The 17,753-nt window shown below is 33.4% G+C and overlaps 1 pseudogene; it reads left to right on the plus strand.

Annotated features, from left to right (window-relative positions):
• The first annotated feature begins 10,685 nt into the window (after positions 1–10,685).
• LOC138827622 (ankyrin repeat domain-containing protein 49 pseudogene) lies at positions 10,686–11,350 on the plus strand (annotated as a pseudogene).
• Positions 11,351–17,753: the final 6,403 nt, after the last annotated feature.

The following is a 17,753-nucleotide window of genomic DNA, read 5'->3' on the forward strand; positions in this document are numbered from 1 at the left end:
GGAATTAATTATTATAGATACTTCATAGTTTTATCTTCTACCAGAATGTGGCTAGTTTCTCTGTTGACATTTAAATATGTAATGCCCCATTGGAAACTGCATCTCTTGCAGAATTACATAAAATGCATACAGGCACTGTTTTAAATGTCTCTGGTATGACATACTCAGAATTTAAACATGAGTAGTTAGTAGAACACATATATTCTGTCCTCTTAACAAATATTCAGTTTTAATAATTAGGAGTTTTCAGGAAATTGAACTATTTTCTAGTTAGTATGAGACAATATTAAAATACTGTTTTTTAAAAAAAATGGCAAGTATATTCTGAAAAGTTTGTATAGTTTGATAGCATTCAAGTTGATGACCATCTGAAAAAGAAAGGGGCAATTAATTCAAATTAGAAGCCAAATATTGTTCATTTTTTAAAAAAATGTAATACACATAGAATATCATTTACTATAGAAATATAGTGAAATTATATTTTATGTAGCTTATTTTTAAATTAAATTTTATTGTCAAGGTGGTATATAGAAGGTTTTACAGTAATTGTAAGGTAGTGAATATCTAAAAGTTGAACTTTTTATGCTCTCCCTCATTTTTCTCACACTTTTACTTCACCCCAATATCCCTCACAAGTTGTAATGTGAATATCCTACATGTTGTCTTGTGAATATTGCTATTGCATTGGTTTGCCCTTTGTCCTAAATGAAATCACATAGTACTGTAAAAACAATAACCACAAAGAAAAACCTCTGGTTCCATGTCTAGGAGTTCATTTTGCTCAGCATCCTCTTATATGGTTATATATACATAGCTATTGAGCCATTCTGCTCATCCGCTAGGACTATTTTAGCCATTACCTAATTATTACACATGAGGAACACCATGGAATCTGTTTCTTTGTGTCTTGCTTATTTTTCTTAGTAGGATTTTTCCAAGTCTTTCCATTTCCTTATTAATTGGAAGCATAGAATTCCACGGTGTGTGTGTTTAATGGATTTGTTCATCTTCTGAGTGGCATATTGGTTTAAATCATGATTGCATGTAAGTATCATTAGAGTCATACAAAAATGACAGATGCCACCTCCCCAGATATACTAAAATCACGATTTCTAAGTAAGATAGTTTTTGATGGTGGGACAAGTGTTGAGATACCTGAATAAGTCTAATGTATTTCTTGCACTGAGTTAGGCAGGAAGACATCATATAGGATAAAAATGGTACTGACAAAATATTCCCTTGAGAAACATTTAGGAGGCTTCCAGAAATATGAAGAAATTCAGATAATTTTGAAGAATTTAGAAATGCAAGTTCAAGTATGTCTCTTTAAATAAAAATTATGAAAGTGGATGGGCAAATGAAGAGGAAGAGAAGAAATAACTGACAGCAGATCATTGTTCCAAGTTAGAGTATAAAAAGAAATAATCTATAACTTCCCAGTTAAAAGGAGACCAGTATAATACGTCCCACTTAATTTAGGTACATGCAAAATATTTACTTGGCTTTTTCCTACTTTAATGATCCAAAATAAAGACTTATAAGAAAAGTTATGTGATTGCCATTACTTCAACCAGAACACTAATTGTGATGAGCCCTCTGTTTCTCACATTGCACTTGGAAAATAATCCATAAGTTGAAGATGTTGTGGCTGATTAGAATCAGTGTTAGGGGCTTCTACTTGTACAATTATCCCAAAATAGTTTAAAGCAGTTTTTCCTCCAAGATATCCAACTGCATTGTCTAAAGCTGTACTTTGAACACACCCTCAAACGTGAGTACGTAATTTGAAATTATACTTCAGCATTTCCTTGGCACATTCTATTTTGTGCCTTTATCTTTTTTGCACATTCCTTTTGAGTTCATAGTTGCTCTATTTCAATTTCATCTTTATATACTACTAAGAACATTGTTCAACTACCACTTCTTGTTTGCACACACCCAGTGTATGTATCAAGGTACTTTGTCTATGATAAACAATAGGGTAGTACTCACTCTCTGAGGAAAAAATTGCACAGTATAACCCTATGCCCACATTAGAGAGTGTAGAATTTAAAGCAGTTTGAGACAAACAGTGATATTAGAAGTGAAAGCCTCCCTAGGGACATTTGCTTGGAGCTCATTAGTTTTCCCAGGAGAAATATAAATATCCACAAAATTTGGAGCTAATTAGTAAGTAATCAATTTAATACTAGATCCTAGAATTTGTGTTAATTCAAGTCACCATTGTATTATTGTTATATCAGAATTCTTCCCTATTTGCCAATGTGTATGAGAAAATGAAAGATTTGGATTAAATGGTGAGGCTAATGTCTGAATTCTTCCATTCAATAAAAGTTTGAAGTTTATTATAGCACTTCCTACATATAAGAATTTGTGGCAGGGGCTGGGAATGTGGCTCAGTGGTAGAGTGCTTGCCTTGCATGCATGAGGCCTTGTGTTCGATTCCTCAGCACCACATAAGCAAAAAGAAAAAAGCCAGAAGTGGTGCTGTGGCTCAAGGGATAGAGCGCTAGCCTTGAGCTGAAGAGCTGAGGGACAGCGCCCAGGCCCAGAGTTCAGGCCCCACGACGGGACCCAAAAAAGAAAAAAAGAAAAAAGAATTTGTGGCATGTTGATTGACAGGGTTACTTAAGCATGGATATATCCCTAACAAGAATTAGATTTCAATAAGGTATATGGCAGTTATGGTTTGTTAATGTTTATTGAGGCATTTTCTGTTATAAAGAAGAATCAATTCAAGGATTCTTCAGTCACATCAGTAAAGCTGTATGTTTAACCTAATACTTGGTGTTACTTGTCCTACATTTGTGATGATTAGGCTAATAAGATATCCAACAATATTTCAATAAAATCCCAAACAGATGTGGATACATGAATCACTCATTGGAACTGTAGGACAAATTAGGCTTGTCTGTGCTGTAGTTCAATCTCTAATCTCCTGTCTAAACAGTCTTGAAACATATTCACAAAATACCTCTAAGGAAAGTTCATGAGAGTTATAACTGTATAATTCTTCTAAGGTCAGGATAAAAGCATTTGTTCCCAGCATTTAAAATCAACAGGATCTGTTGAATTCATGGATCCAGAATTTTATAGCTTCACATTCATATTACGAATTTTTATCAATATGAATTAATCACACTGAGTTGAACAATATATCTTAGTCCATCAAAATGTGGAAGTAAATGATTTTATTTATAAGAACACAATACCAGCAAGAAAAGTGAGTATACATTAGAGAGACTGCAGGAATAACATTAGGGTTTTTACTGTCTCTACCTATTAATGTAATTTTATTTCTTGGTATAGAAACTCTCCTCTTGTTATTATTGAATGTAATCCAATTCAGTTTATAACTATGTACTCAATGTGGGAACACTAGCTTCAAAGAAGTGTAAAGTTATTTTTCCTTTTCAATCACCTTATCATTGTCAGGTTACACTGTGGTCATCATCATTATCTTCATCAAAATTATTATTAGCATCATAAGTACTAATTAATGAAAATCTTATATGTGCCTATGATTTTGCTATTATTTGTCTTTTGATTAATATTTTTAATGTTAACACTGCATGCATCCATATTAAAATTTTGAACAAATAAAGAAACAAAAAAAACTAAACCATATCAGGTAGCTTGACTATGTGTTTATAACAAATTATGGAATAGATTTTTGAAGCATTGCTAATTCCTAACCAGTATGAATTAACATCCTCTCTTCCCCTCATTACACACAAATATTTAAGAGTTTGGACAGAACTTTTTCAAGTAATATACTGTAAATATTACTACAAAGTCATATGTGTATCTAAAATTCCCTTGAAAGTAAAAGCTCTACTTTCTAATGAAATATTAGTTATTTTATTCTAGGAAACTTTTAGAAAAATAGACTGTATATCTTTGAAATGTAAAAGGTCAAAAATAGTAGCAAAAAATAGAGTGAGTCCGTCTTCAGAAATATATGTGTGTGTGTATATATATATATATATATATATATATATATATATATATATATTAATGTTATGTGTAGAATGACATTTTTAGAGATTGTCATCAGAAATATATACATAACTAAATTTATGGGTAGAATGATGTACACTATGGTGAAACAAAAATCTTAAAACATAATTAAAATAAAAACTACATCAAAAAGTGCCAGTGACTCACTGTTATAATTCGACCTATTCTGGGTAATGAGATCTTAGAAATGTGTTTGAAAGTTGCCCAGACAGAAAAGTACTTGTTAGATTCTTATCTCCAATTAACCACTAAAAACATGAATTAGCTCTGTGCCTCCAGTTGTAGATTGCTCTCCTTGAAGATAAAAAGGCTTAGTGATAATGCCCAGGCCTTTCAAACAACAACAACAACAACAACAAAATGTATCACATTAGTTTCACAAAAACATCTTTTAACTGCTGTGAACCTTTCTTAGAAACATGAATACAAGCCCCTGGAAAATGTTAAGTAAAAAGTATAGAATATTTACGTTTATATTAAAGACGTGACTATTTAGATTGTTTAAGATATTTAGGTAATGATTAGGAATTAAGAATAATGATGGGTAAGTAATATATTGGAACTGGTTTGTTATTCTATTTTATGATAGTAATAGAATAATACTTATAATGATTATATTAAATTACTCTTGCTTTATATTTGAATTATAATACATGCTAAACACTTTTAAATGTTTCCAATGGAAAGGAATATCAATTCTTATGTAATTTCAAAGCAATTGAGAAAATTATTCCACGGCTGGTTTGCTTTAAGACTATATTTCTTTTCCTTTTCTAGTTTTCATATGTACATAGAAATTAAAATTCCAAAAATTCAATGGATGTTGGCATTCAGGAACATCTTCATAGATACTAATATTGGAGTCCCTTAAGTGGAATTGTTTTATTTCATTTATTAATTTCACAAATAAATCAAGATGATAGTGTATTTTGTTTCTTTTCACTGCCATTGGCTCTTATCTTGAGAATACTTTTTCCCTAGCAAAGCAGAGAAAAACAATTGGATTGACCAAGTAACATATGGCTTTCATAAGATGCAGATGCATAGATTTGTGTCTTCTGTCATTTGCCAAAAAGTTTCTTTGCAAAAAGTTTCTTCCAGGTTATCAATTATTTATAAGTGTTGCTTAATTCCTAGGTATTCCAGTTATCACATACACTTTTTGATTTAGTTATCTCTGAATAAACTTAAAATAAACAATTAAAAATACTTAAAATGAACAGAAATCATATTATTGTTTCAAATGTTGCAGTTTACAAAGTTTATAAGCAAACACAAACAATATCTTTTTACGTTTTCTACATTTTGTGTGAAGTATTTTAACAATAGCTTTTTTTTTTGCTGACGTGTAATTCACCTGAAATATATTATTTCCTTTTATTGTATGCATTTTAGTGATTTGGAAGTGAATTGTACAATCATAGGTTTTCCAAGCCTAAAATTTTCACAAATTTGCTTTTCTTCAAATAGAAATGCTGTAAATTTTAGAATAGACATTAAAGTAGATTTAAGATTCATTTACAGGAATTTGTCCAGCATACATCCTCGATAGTGATACTTTTCAAAATTTGGTTTTGGGGATTATTTCCAGGGTCTCACACAAAGTATTCAAGTGCAATCTCAATGAACTACATTCCCTGTACAAACAAGTTTTTTACTTCTCTTTAATACATACATAGACGTGTAATGGATAGAACCTATTCAATTCTCTTTGACCTTTTGAAAAATTGCTTGCTTTAATGATTGAAGTATTATACAAATTCATTTGCTAAGTGGAGTATATCAATTTCTCCACAAGTGCATTACTATATTTTGTGTCATCTTTTTATATTATAGTCCTACTAGTGAATTTTCTCTTTATTTATTCTTGGATACTAAAGAGGAACTTATTTCATATGCTCCTACTGTCTACATATATTCTTTAAAGAAATATGCTATTTTGGGAAAAGTTATATAGAATTAGAAGATATAAAAATACTTAGACTCAGAATCATTTTAGCATTAACATTGTAGCATTAACAAATATGTGTCTTCTATATGTTAGATATATTTTCACTTCTGTTATATTGTCCTTTGAATTATGAAAGAGTATAAGTTGATATTATACAGATTATTCTTGCTTTTCTTTACCCACTAATGCTTTCCATGTCATATTATAGAAACTTTTACTGATCCAATGCCCTGAATTTTTATGTTTATGTTTTTACATCTCACATTTAGTTTGATAATCATCTTCTATTTAAAAACTTTAAATTTTTGTATAAGGATTGAGGTAGTAGTCTAAGAAATTTTTTTTAAATAGAGGAAGGCAATAGGGCCACAACAACCATTTAAGATTCTATTTTTATTTCATAAAGTCATGGCATCCTTTTCAAAATCTATTGACCATAAAACTGAGATTTTTATTGTGAAAATACCATACAGAGGTGTTACAATTACACAACAGTATTAACCAAAGCATGCTATTTGCAGAGGAGTATTTAAAAGATGTAATTTCTTATAAAATTGAACTTTTAATCCAACAAAATGAATACCAGGAATCTATCACTTGGAAGATGTGAGCGGAAGTCAAAGGGAAGGAATAAAGGGAGTTATGCAGGAAGAGAGTGAAGGCATAATATTCAATGCAGATAGTATGAAACTAGAAAACATGAAAGTGGGGTGAGGTTTGGAAGGGTATAAGAAAGTTATTAAAGATCCATTGTACTTATAACTGAATTGTGGAATGGAAATTCTTTTGAACAACTATTTAATAAAAATATAATTAAAAACAATGGAGACATCTGATCTTCAACTGTATTCTCTTAAACCATGAATCAATATAATAGTTTCCTCCTCAGAAATTTTCTTTGCAGGTATTTTCCTCATAATGTCAGAAAACTGACCAATGCAATGAATATCAATATATCACATTGCCTATTGTAAATAGACACAATATAAAAATCACAGTAAAATTGTTAGAATTCATCACATGAAAAAATAACAGGAAGAAAGTATCAAATGATGAATTATAGTTTTTCCAAGTACTTTACCAATGGTATCTAACTTAATCCTCACAATAATCCCATAAAGTGGAACTTCGTCCATTTTTAATTCTCAGATGATGGTATTGACATCTTCAGAATTGTAATTACTAGTACAGTATTGCACACATGGTAAGTGTTAGCCTGAGGCGCATCTCCCGCTGTATCAAATAACCGCATTTTATTTTATGACAAAAATACCAGCACTTAGTCTACTAATTCTAGGAAAATTTCCCAGAATTATTGTGTACACTCTAATTATATTTGACTTTATCTTTGTTAGAAAATAGGTAGCTGTAATATGAAAACTCCAAGTTCATAATCAATTTATACATCCCTGGTGAAAAGAACTGCTAAAGTATAACATTCTTGATTTCTAGCTCAAAATAGTAGAAATCATAACCTATCCCTTCACTCAACACTTCACTGCCTGGGGATCCCATTTCTGTTTAACACAGTCATACCAAAAGAGTGTCCTGCCCAATTCCTGATGGAAACAGACTGCAGGTGTTATGGACCAGTCATTTCCACATTGTAGCTCACCTAGGTTGTTTACCATTAGAAGTATTTTGATTGCTTTTTATACCAAACATTCTGAGAGAAATATACTACTTTAAAATGTTATTAAAGCAAGACTGATATAAAAATCACCTTTGACCCCAGATAAATATTTTACCTTTCATATACCCCCAAATGCCGTCTGAGCTATCATTAATGTTAGCAACAAGGGGTTAAAAATCATAGACACCAAGACCGAAGCATGAATTAAAGACTCTCCAACTTGTCAATACAATTGGTTTAAAAAGTCATCAATACTACTTCATTTTTAAATTTTTCTTATGAAGATTCAATTATAAAATATTAACAGTTGAAAATAACCCATTTTCTTGGGAGTAGGACACAAAGCACAAGATTAAACCTCATCATTTTAAAGGACCTTTATTTATACTACAAATTCACTCCCATAACTACAATGATATGAAAAATAACTGAAGTACAGAAACACAAAGGAAGTAATTTAACTGCATCATCTACATTCAATGGACTGTGTTAATAGAAAACAAAGTTAAACTAATAATTAGCTTACCAAATTCACATACATTCTTTCATTCTATTTCATTTAGTTTCATAAAAACTGGATTTTCATAACATGATGCATAAAAAGCCTGTATACCCTCATATATTTTCAGATCTTAACAATATTTATTTCAGAAATGTCTTTAGCTCCATAGTCAATGAACTGAAATAATACTAAAATATTCAAAGGGTTTTCCGAAATTGCAAGACTCGCTCTGTGATGTTATTCATATTGGAAAAGATATTCAAAAAGCCTTATTTGTTAAGTTGCAATAGTTACTCCCACAAAAGAGCCATTAGCCCTTTGCATGTACAAAACAACTTCAGATACATCCACTATCTAAAGATGACACGTGCTTTTGTTTTTTTTTTTTGAAAGGAATAGCTAACAAGCATATCAACAATACTGATTTTCAGTCAATATGATGGGATATTCAAACTTGATAAATATTGGGTTGATTACCTCTTAGTGTGAATAGATATGATCTTACAAAGAAAGTTATTTTCAACAGAAAGCCAGAAAGAGTTTATCCACTTTGTGTTTCACGGGAATAACCAGAGAGCAATACCTATTTGGTCCAGTTGGTCAAACTTACTCCATGAGCATATGTTAAAAGTATAACAAATTTAAGAAGTCAAATACATATTTTGTACCGACAGTCATCTTCCAGCACTAATTTACTACCTAAATATGTCTGAATCTTCTCACCTAACATATAATAAGAGCTGAAAGCGTTCTCTTTCATCTAACTTAATATTGTAAATCGTTTGATTCTGATGATATTATTTGACAAATAAAATGTACAAAATGACATGACAGAATACTGATACATAAAAACATTGCAACAAATTCAGCTCTTTTCAGCCTCACCCTGTCCACACTGGCAAGCAACATTGCAACAGCATATGCACACATATACACATACACACATATGCACACATGTACACACACCTATACATGCATGCTAAATTCAAAAAAAGTTCAAAAAAATTAATGATTAGTACAAATAATAATTTGCCTTACTACAAAAAAATACACAATCCAGTCACCACAGATGTTACATTTTACCTGCCTATCCACATGTGACCACTTAATTTATATTTAATTACTTAATTAACTAATTAATTCAATGATTTGTTTGGTGCTAATACTAAGGCTTGAACTCAGGGCCTGTCTCTGTCCCAGAATTTGTTATTTTTTTGTTTTAGTTTTCTCAAGGATATCATTTTACTGCTTGTACCACAGCTCCAGTTCTAGCTTTTGTTGGTTTATTTCAAATCAGAATCTAATACTTTTTTTTTTGTTTGGTCTGGCTACAAACCGCAATCCTCAGACTTCATCTTTCTGATTAGCTAGGATTAATGACATGAGCCAACAGTGTGGCTTCTATTTTTCCTCTATTGTTATCTAATGCACATACTTAGATAGTAATTTAAAAATGAGAGTATAGAAGCAAGATGTACAGTGATGATACTGTCCTGTCAGAAATTCAAGTTAGTAATGTAAATTTCTTCTTAAGAACACACACAAAAAATATCATGATATAGTATAAGAGAATTCACAATTGGACATATGAGCTTTAAGAGATTTCTAATAGATCCATTATTTATTGGTACCCAACATTAGAAAAAAATATATAATGTAGTACTAAAATAGAAGTCCTTTACATGACTACTTCCATTCTTTGTTTTTTTAAGACACTTGTTTTCATCTAAAAAAGTAGGCCTGTCTATTGTCTTCATGTGGTTTCAATGATTGAAGGTGCTTAATGAGAAATCAAAATGTATTAGTAGTACTTTGCTATCAATTAAATCTCACTTTTTCTTTTTGGAGAATATAATGATCAAAGAAATAGTTGAGAATCAGCAAGCAATTTTTCAGAATCATGCTTCCAGTGCAAGTGGATCAACAGTAAGTAATCCTCAATATCATTTTCCACAAAGTTTTGTCACAGATACATCGGCCTGCTTTCTCTTGCTGCTTTCATAGCCTGGACCTATTCCTTCATTGTACATGAAAGGTGTGATTCAACTGATTTCATTCAGATCTGTTCCTAGAATTATCAAGGATTTAGATTCTTGTCTGCAATATGATTAAACCTATGTCTCTTCATGTAGGCTGCTAAAAATGTATTTACCAAATTCAAGTAAATACATAAATTCTATTTCTATCTTTTTAAAACATAAAATTCTGCTTGCTCTATATATTGATCAGAGGCATGCATTTGTGTCTATCTAGGACATTGCACATCTGTCTCTCTTCCTCTCCCTTTAATGTTTCTCATAAATAATAGGATTGCTCTATAATTATCATAATTTATTTTGCTTTTATATTTTTGGTTGCATCATTTTACTTTCTGCTCTGCCATTTCCCAAATCATTTATATAGAAGGCATTATTCCTAGAATAAGCTGCACATGAAGACACCACTGGTCCTTATTTTCAGTCTGTATCTTTGAATACGGAGGAAAATCTATCCTGTGCTTCCATCAATTCCCTACTCTCCAGTTAGAATAATTTCGAATAGTAAAAATATAAAAAGGGAAAATAAATCATGGTGAAAAAACAGATGCAGAAAATTCACCGGATTTTTCTGAACAGTTCAACTAACTTGAACTATTAGGGAAATACTTGGACACCTCATTCCCACTGTCACTCAAAGTCTCTGGTTAGGCAATTCTGATGAAGACGAGGAACATGATGAAAAAGTGAGGAATGGTATCAATTGCAAGAAAAAATGGAGAAAGATCCAGGCAACTTTCTTCTTTTGGCTGCTGAAAATAATCAGGTTATTACAGTGCAGAGACTACTTTCCATAAAGGCCACTCATGTGAATACTAGGGATGACGATGAGTATACCCATATTCATCAAGAAGCCTACAGTGGACACTTAGACACTGTCTATGAGTTGGTGGCTGAAGCGGCACATATTCATGCAATAACTGTAGATGGCTGGACAACCCTGTGCAGTGCTTATATGTGGAATAATAATAGAGTGGCTTTTTTCTTACTTCATCATGATGGAGATACCAATGGCCCCCTTGCATCTTGCTGATGGTAATAGAGTTAGCAAAGACATGTTGGATCTGCTTCTGTTGAACCATTATGTCAAATCAGGTCTGAAGAACAACTTGGAAGAAACTGTATTTGATATTGCCAAAAGGATAAGTATGTATCACTACCTCTTTGAAGTTTTGGAAGGCTGTACAAATTGCTCTCCTAAGTCATAATGGTTCGGTTAAGTTCCTTAAATTTCAAAAATGCCATTTCATTCTGTTTCCATACAAAATATTTTCACAATCCAACTAACAACAATAGCTTACTGCAACAATTCATGGATTCCATGGAAGTCTTCCAAGTCAATTGCCTTACTTTGATGTCAAAATGTATTCAAGGGTTAGTTGTATATCTATAATGATTTCTGGAGAGTTTTTGCTTTTTTATTGTAATTAAGTGGTTACATAATTTCCCTAATTTCACAGTATTGTGGGATAGTGACACTCAGTAAAAATCACAAACACATTCTAACATTTCTGGAGAAAATTGTCTATCACAGTGTATAACATTTATGAGTTCCATGAGCTTTGCGATACTGTTATTTCTTCCACATTGGTTGGTATGTACATTTCTTTTGTTTTGCATAACATCAGCTGTTCCCTTTTCCCACATGTTCCCTCCCTTCTATCCCTGCCATTAACTTGCTTAGTTCATTTTGGTCAATGTCCAGTGCAACTAATGAATTTTTCCCTGATTTCCTCTATTTCTATGTCGTCTTCCTGGTTCCCCTTCATTGTGCACATATATACCATACATGTGATCAGCCGCATTGGGTTATTTAGTAGAGATTTGACCAGATGAGTGAAAGTCCTTTGTTTCCTAAGTCCTGTTAAATATGTCGTATTACCTAACATTTGGTTTTTAACATCCACTTATCAGGGAGACCATGTACTGTTGGTCTCAATGCTCTTGACTTCTTTGCTCAACATGATCACCTTCTAGCTCCATCCATTTCCCTGCAAATGCCATTATTTTGTCATTTCTAATGGCTGAATAATATTCCATTGTGTATAGATACCACAATTTTGGGATCCATTCATCTGTGGTGGGACATCTGGGTTGTTTCCATATCCTGGCTATTACGAACAGTGCGGCAATAAACATGGAGGTGCATTTGTCCTTTTATACTGTTTCCTGTTGTTCAGGATGGATGCCTAGAAATGGTATGACTGGGTCATAAGGGAGGTCAATATTTAGCTTTCTTAGGACTCTCCAGACTGTTTTCCAAAGTGGTTGTATAAGTGTACATTCCCACCAGCAGTGTAGCAGGGTTCCTCTTTCTCTGCATCCCCTACAGCATTTGTCATTGGCTGACTTGAGGATGTGGGACATTCTGACTGGGGTAAGGTGGAATCTCATGGTTGTCTTTATTTACATTTCCTTTACAACCAGGGATGGTGAACACTTCCTAATGTGTTTCTTTGCCATTTTTATCTCTTCTTCTGAGAAGTCTCTCTTTAATTCCCTTTCCCATTAAGTAATTGGTTTGTTAGGTTTGGGAGGGCCTGGTTTCTTCAGATCCCTGTATATACTGGATTTTAACACCTTGTCGGATATATTGCTGGTAAGTATTTTTTCGCAATTAATTGGTTGTCTTTCTAGCTTGGTTGCGATCGCTATAGCTTTACAGCTATAGCTTTGCTATAGCTTTTTATTGTAAGGTAGTCCCATTTGTCATGTCTCACTCCATTTTGTTGTGACCCTGAGACTCTGTTCAGGAAATACTTTCCTGTGCCTATAAGTGCCTATAAGTTCAAGTGTCTCTCCTACTCTGCCGGAAGTGGTTTCAAAGATTCAGGTTTAATGCTAAGGTCTTTAATCCATTTTGAGTTGATATTGGTGTATGGTGATATGCTGGGGTCCACTTTTATTCTTCATGTGGCCACCCAGTTTTCCTAGCACCAGTGGTTGAAGAGGCTGTGTTTCTTCCATTTTCTGTCTTTGGTTCCTTTGTCAAATATCAGCTGTCTGTAGGCATGTGGATTTATTTCTGGATCTTCTATTCTATTCTATTGGTCTTCGGGTCTGTTTTTGTGCCAGTACCATGCTGTCTTTGTTATTATGGCTCTATAGTAGAGTTTGAAGTGCTGCATGGATATCCTTCCCATGTTGTCTTTATTCTCTAGAATTGTTTTGGCTATTCTAGGTCTTTTGTGGTTCCATACGAATTTTTGGACTGTTTTCTGTATTTCAGAGATGTACATCATTGGGATTTTAATAGGAATTGCATTGAATTTGTATATTAATTGAGGCAGTATTGCCATTTTCACTATACTGTCTGCCTATCCAACAGCATTTGAGGTCTTTCCATTTCCTAGTGTCTTCTGTAATTTTTTTCTTTAACTTTTTATAGTTTTCATTAAATAGTTCTTTTACAGCTTTGGTTAGGTTAATTCCTAAATATTTTATTTTAGGGGAGATTATTGTGAATGGGGTTTCTTCCTTTATTTCCCTTTCTGCTTGTACATTGTCAGTGTACAGGAAGGCAACTGATTTTATTGGATTGATTTTTGTATCCTGCTACATTGCCGAAGTGATTTTTGATTTCTAAGAGTTTGGGGATGGATTTTTTGGGATTGTGAAGGTATAGTATCATGTCATATGCAAAAAGCTATAGTTTAATTTCTTCTTTCCCTATGCGGATCCTTTTAATGTTTTTTCTTGCCTTATTGACCTGGCTAAGGTTTCCAGGGCTATATTGAACAGGAGTAGACACAGTGGGCATCCTTGCCTTGTTCCTGATTTTAAGAGAATTGGTTGTAGCTTTTCCCAATTAAGTATAGTATTAGCTATTGGTCTGTCATAAACGGCTTTTAATGTTTTAAGAAATGTTCCTTCTATTCCTATTGTCTCCAGAACTTTTAGCATGAATGAATGTTGAATTTTATCAAAACCGTTTTCTGCATCTGTGGAGATAATCATATGATTCTTGACCTTGGCTCTGTTGATGTGTTTGGATTATATTTATTGACTTACGTATGATAAACCATCCCTGTATCACTGTGATGAAGCCTACTTGGTTTTAGTGTATTTTTTTATGTTTCTTGATTCTGTTAGCTAGAATTATGTTAAGGAACTTTGCATCTGTGTTCATCAAGGAAATTGACCTGTAGTTCTTTTTTTGTTGGGTCTTTGCCTGTTTTGGGGATGAGTGTGTTATTGGCATCATGGAATGAGTTTGGGATAGCTCCCTCCTTCTCTGTTTCTCTGAAAACTTGAAGAGTATAGGTATTATTTCTTGTTTAAAGGTCTTGTACAATTCTGTTGTGAATCCATTTGGTCCTAGGCTTTTTTTTCTTTCTTTTTAATTTTTTTATTATTTTTTACGGTGAAAATGCTGTACAGAGGGGTTGCAATTATATGGGCAAGATAATGAGTATATTTCTTATTAAGCATTGTAGCCTCCTCCTTTGTTTCCCCTTCCCATCTCTTCCTATCCTCCCACCGCCCACCCACCCAATCCTTCCCCCACCACCAAAGTTGTAAAGTTCGTTTTCGGCATGACAACTTGTACTTATTGTTGCAATGGGTCGACCTGTATCCTTATTTAAATGTCTTGTTTTTCCCCTTCCCCTCCACAAATTATAACGACATGAAAACAGTGAAAGCATGGGTTATACTGTGGGGGAGAGACATACAAAGTAACAAAGAAATGATCTTACTAATGCGTTAGAAACAATCACGTGAAAGAAATAAACATTTGAATACATATCTTAGGGTTCATTTTCCTAACATCACCTTATCTGGCATTTTTAACTTGACTCATACATATACTAGATATTGCAAATAAGGGAAACCGTGGGACCTATGATTCCTTGGGCTTGGCTTACTTCACTTAATATATTTTTTCCAAGTCTTTCCATTTCCTAACAAATGGGGCAATGTCATTCTTTCTGATGGAGGCATAGAATTCCACTGTGTATATATACCACATTTTCTTGTTCCATTCATCTACTGAGGGACATCAGGATGGGTTCCATATCTCAGCTACAGTAAGTAATACTGCAATAAACATGGTTGTGCTGGTGGCTTTAGTGTGGTCTTGTTTGTAAACATTTGGGTAAATGCCCAAAAGTGGGATTGCTGGGTCATAGGGGAGCTCTATATGGAGTCTTTTGAGGAACCTCCATAATACTTTCCAAACTGGTTGAACAAGTTTACACTCCCACCAACAATGAAGTAAGGTTCCCTTCTGTCCACATCCCCTCCAGCATTTGTTGTTATTAGAGTTCTTGATTTTTGCCATTCTAACTGGGGTGAGGTGGTATCTTAATGTTGTTTTAATTTGCATTTCCTTTATGGCTAGGGAGGTTGATAATTTCTTCTTGTGTCTATTGGCCATCCTTCTTTCTTCTTCAGAGAAGTTTCTCTTTAAGTCTGTAGCCCACATATTTATTGGGCAGTTGTTTCTTTGAGGATTTGTTGTTGGGAGTTTTAATTTTTTGAATTCCAAGTATATTTTAGATATGAAACCCTTGTCCGTTGTATGGCTAGTGAAGATCTTCTCTCAATCCGTAGGCTTTCTATTGATCTTGCTAGCTATGTCCTTTGCCATGCAGAAGCTCTGCAACTTCATGTAATCCCATTTGTCCAACCTTTCTTTGATTTGTTGTGTTTCCGGGTCTCTATTAGGAAAATTTCGGCCTGTGCCAAGGAGACCTAGGGTTTCTCCTATTCCATCCTGTAATTTTTTCAGAGTGTCTGCTTTGACTCCGTGGTCTTTGATCCATTTGGAGTTGATTGTGGTACAGGGTGATATATAAGGATCTAGGTTTAGTTTTCTACAATTAGTTAACCAATTTTGCCACCACCATTTACTGAAGATGCTGTCTTTCTTTCATTCTGTTTTTTTAGCTCCCTTATCGAAGATTAGATGGCTCTAGGTCTGTAGGTTCATTTCTGGGTTTTCAATTCTATTCTATTGGTCCTGAGATCTGTTCTTGTGCCAGTACCAAGCTGTTTTGATTACTATGGCTTTATAGTAGAGTTTGAAATTTGGTTTTGATATTCTTCCAGCAGTGTTCTTTCCACTGAGGACCGTTTGTGCTATTCGTGGTCTTTTATTGTCCCATATGTATTTTTGGATTGCCTCTTCTATTTCCTTGAAGAATGAGGTTGGAATTTTGATAGGTATCACATTGAATTTGTAGATAGCCTTGGGAAGTATTGCCATTTTCACGATGTTGATCTTTCCAAATCCAGGAGCATGGGAGTTTTTCCCATTACTAAGTTCTGTTTTGGTTTGCTTTTTCAAGTTTTTAAAGTTTTCATCATAGAGTTCCTTCACTTCTTTGGTTAAGTTAATTCCTACGTATTTTATTTTTTGTGGGTGGGCTTTTTTTTTGTTGGAAGACTTCTGATTGCTTTCTGTATCTCCTTGTAGGATATTGGCTTATTTAATTGATTTACTTCTTCTTTGCTCAATTTGGGCAACATGTATTTCTCTAAAAATGCATTCATTTCTGCCAGGTTTTCTTTCTTTAGCGAGTATAACTTTTGAAAGTAGTCCGTTAAAATTGTTTGGAAATCTTGGGTACATGTTGTGATTTTTCCCGTGGCATCCCTCATCTTGTTAATATGGGTTTCTTCTCTTCTTTTCAAATCAGTCTTGCGAAATGTCTATCAATTTTATTTATTTTTTTAACAAGCTTTTTGTTTGGTTAATATTGGTTATGATTCTCCAAATCTCTATTTCAATATTCTCCGCTCATAGTTTGGTTATCTGGCTCTGTCTAGTAAATTTAGGTTCCATTTTTTCATGTTTTTCTAGCTGTTTTAATTGCAACATGAGATTATTTTGTTGGTCTGTCTCTATTTTCTTGATGTGGGCATTGAGGGCAGTAAATTTGCCCCTCAGGACTGCTTTTGCTGTGTCCCACAAGTTTCTTTGCGAAGTATTTTCATTTTCATTGAGTTTTAGGAATTTTTTAATTTCTTCTTTAATCTCTTCCATTACCCAGGCATTGCTTAGAAGTGTGCTGTTCAATTTCCATGTATTTTAGTAATTTCTGCAGTATGCTTTGTTATTGAGAACTGGCTGGATTCCACTGCGGTCAGATAGGATACAGTGGATTATGTCAATCCCCTTTAATTTGCTTAAGTTCTTTGCATGAATTATGATATGGTCTATTTTGGAGGAAGTACCATGAGCTGCTGAAAAGAATGTGTACTGTGTTGTTTTTAGGGTGAAATACTTGGTAAATGTCAGTTCCACTTGAAGTATGGCTTCACTTATTTCAGTAGCTTCTTTGCCAATCCTCTGGTTAGTAGACCTGTCCTTGGATAAGACTGGGGTGTTAAAGTCTCCTAGTATTATCATATTGGATCTATTTTATTCCATAAGTTTGAGAGTATTTGCTTAACATATTTGGGTGCACCAATGTTTGGGGAATGTAAGTAGACGATGGTAATATCCTCCTCTTGTATTGTTCCCTGCATTAATATGTAGTGTTCATCCTTGTCTTTTTGCATTGATTTTAATGACAAGTTCAATTTTTCCTATATCAGGATTGCTAAACCTGCCTTTTTACTAGGGACATTTGATTGGTAAAGCCTTTTCCAAACCTTCACTCTGTG

The sequence above is a fragment of the Dipodomys merriami genome, unplaced genomic scaffold (assembly GCF_024711535.1).
Source record: "Dipodomys merriami isolate MVZ:Mamm:240054 unplaced genomic scaffold, mDipMer1.0.p SCAF_159, whole genome shotgun sequence".
NCBI classification, from domain to species: domain Eukaryota; kingdom Metazoa; phylum Chordata; class Mammalia; order Rodentia; family Heteromyidae; genus Dipodomys; species Dipodomys merriami.